We start from the raw sequence: 3,047 nt of genomic DNA on the forward strand, positions 1-3,047 counted from the left end.
AAGCAAATTAGCTGAAAAACTCCACTGTATATTGTAAGCTGAATGTGGTGATACACACCCTCAGAACAGTAATACTGTCATTGCAAATGAGCTAGAAATCAAGAAAAACATAAATAGTACATTCATATATATATATATATATATATACATATGTATACAGTGACCAGTGAACTGCATTTCAGCTAACTCGTGGTTAGGGCTCCTCTTACCGGCTTGCAGATTGGGAAGAGTTAGATTGTTGGTGAACTGTGGCTAATGTGCAGAAAACGTAGTTACTTTATGCAGACATCTTAATTACAGGTAAGGAATGCAATGTAATAAGTAACATATCACATGATTATTTATATACCTTTATCTCCTTGTCACAGGGCTTCCACCTACTTTTGCTAACATTAAAGAGCAGCTGACAGCATCAGGACAGAATAAGGCCCATAGTAATAGAGTAAACATGAAAGTAAGAGGAGACACTGATACTGCCCTGTCTGGGTTATTTGCCTCTGTATTAAGCAAAAAATCAGCAGCAATGACAAGTCAGTGATTGAAGTTAGGGCACTCTGTTATGTGGGTAGAACTGCAGAATGATGAAGTGTGGGAGGATCTGGAGCATTTAAAAACAGAACTTAAAATGCGTCTCTGGCTAATCCTGATGGAAACACTGGTTTCCAATACAGCATTTTTTTGTGAGTGTGTGGGTTTTTTGGGGGCTGGGTTTTGGGATTTTGTGTTTATTTAATGCACAATGCTATTATATAGGAATTCCTCAACTAACATTCAAGATGCTTGTAAAACAGGAAAGTTGCTGAAATGTAAAATGCAATTTATAAATGTTTACAAAAGTCACACAATTTTATTTAACTTTGGTAAAGTAATAAAAGGGTACATATGAGTCACAATCTTGACATTCTCATAAGAAATGATGAACACAGTGCAGAATGTTGCATTTACATTAAACAGTTTTACTCAAGCAGAAGGAAATGGGTAATTCAACAGAAGATCCCATTGGTAATCATTTTAAATGCGAAAATGGACTTCTCCTTTTACAGTGAATTTAAAGCAGCAATGTCATTTTTGCTTAAATATTCCTTGGGAAAAAAGTGAGAATTTGGATAATTTCCAAAGTTTAGTCTTTGCCAACTCAAAACTATCAATACAATCATTTCCTAATTGTTTCTCTGCCACTTATTTATGTTCCCTCCATGGGCTTCTTAGTCCTGGCCTGTAGTGTCCCCTAGTCCTTCTAGCCCTATTTAGCTGACAGGCACAAATGGTAGAGTATGTTGGTCAGAAATGGGACACGACTTTTATTTCAGAGATGTAGCAATTAATGTTTTCTGATATAATATTAACGTGCCTTTCTGATTCTAGTTTTGTGGAGAGTTTTATCAGAAGTACTGTACAATTTTGAAATTGCCCATGATCTCTTTATAAAGATTTAATTCAGGAAAATGTACTAGAAAATGGATGATGCCCTAGGATACAGATTTATTTCCAGTATGCAAATTTATAGGATTTGCACTTTGACAATCTATAGTAAAACAAAATGTCACCAGGAGATGTTCTGCGTACACTACTGCTTTAAATCCCTTGAGTTGTATTTCTCCAGCTGTTTGTTACTGAAGAAAAGTTACACTTGCTTCGGATAAACTTTATCATCCTTTAGCTTATTAATACACTGATTGTTACTTGACAGTGGAAATGATAAGGGTAACACATAGCCCAGCCTGAAGGCTTTGCAAACAAAACCAGCATTACAAAGTGTGGGTGTACTTTGAGAAGTGAGATCAGAGACTTCAGTGTTCATTTTCCAGGTTGACAGTATTTCATTTTTTATTTCTACATTAAAAGTAGATGCCACAGTTTAAAATCCAACCCCCCACCACCCCAGCATGTATTCCTCTTTTAGATTACGAAAGCCAGGTTTAGATTTTAGGTGCCTTTTGCCCCCATCAGTTAAAGACAACTGTGGGTTAGCATCAACGATCTGATGCCAAGGAAATTAAAGTAATAGGAAATAAGGAATAAAACATCGATACCTTATTTTTATCCCTGCAGTAAGTGGTTGAGAATGCTCAGGTTGAGCAGCTCAGATCTGAATGCTGTCATCTGAAATCACTTCCTGGAGTAGAACCACACTTTACAGGACAGTGTGTCACATAACAAAGCTGACCTTCTTTTGTTATGCAGGATGCATGCAACATCTGTTGGAATCTAGATCAATCAGCAAAGTCAGCAGCTGAAGATTAAATGAAAGTCACAACAATAATTGCGAATTCCTATCAGTTTCATCCTATATTACAGGGTGTTGAAATTTATCCATGTGAGACTCACATCCTGGACAACTAGTGGTGGATATTCCTTATGTGCAGCCTGTTAAGACAGCTACTAAACCAGTGCTTATTCAGGGTGCTGATTCAGTCCATTAGAAAAGTTAAAAGTACAAGCTTGAAAAAAAAAACCCAAACCAAAAATACCCAACCAAACAGAAAGGGGGTGGGGGATAATAATGTTTGCGCTGCACTGTTTCAGTGTCCTGTGGACAGTTCCTAATGCTCTTCATAGGAATAAAAGGAAGATTGAGGCAGTACAAGCACGCAAACCGTTTGACTTCATCATTAACTTACACAGAACTCAGGGAGAGACAACTCCGTTTCACCTTCCATCTTAAGAAGCATACTGAAATACAATCAGCTTGCTACTGAACATTTTTCCCTCAAAAAAAAAAAAAAAAAAGCAATATTCCAACAGTTTTTCTAGACATACATGAAAATACCCTGTGATGTATCTCTTTGCATTAGCATTGAAGGTTGAGACACTGCTGTGGTTCATCCCAGGATTTTTCCAGTGTGTAAACCAACAAGTGATGTGAGCTGCATTCTGTGGCCCCAAAAAAACTCAGCAACTGGAGCCCCAAGGCCAAACAAAACAAGCATTAAGTTGAGCTGTCTGCAAGCACCCTTACCTTAACAGATTGACACTCTTCGGCAACTGTCGATCTTGGCTACCTTTACTTCAGCTTGGCACAAGATGGAGTAAGGCAGACCAGAATC

The sequence above is a fragment of the Pezoporus flaviventris genome, unplaced genomic scaffold, assembly GCF_033815535.1.
Source record: "Pezoporus flaviventris isolate CSIRO_AGI_PZ_B2104156 unplaced genomic scaffold, CSIRO_AGI_Pfla_v1 ptg000005l, whole genome shotgun sequence".
Lineage (NCBI taxonomy): Eukaryota > Metazoa > Chordata > Aves > Psittaciformes > Psittacidae > Pezoporus > Pezoporus flaviventris.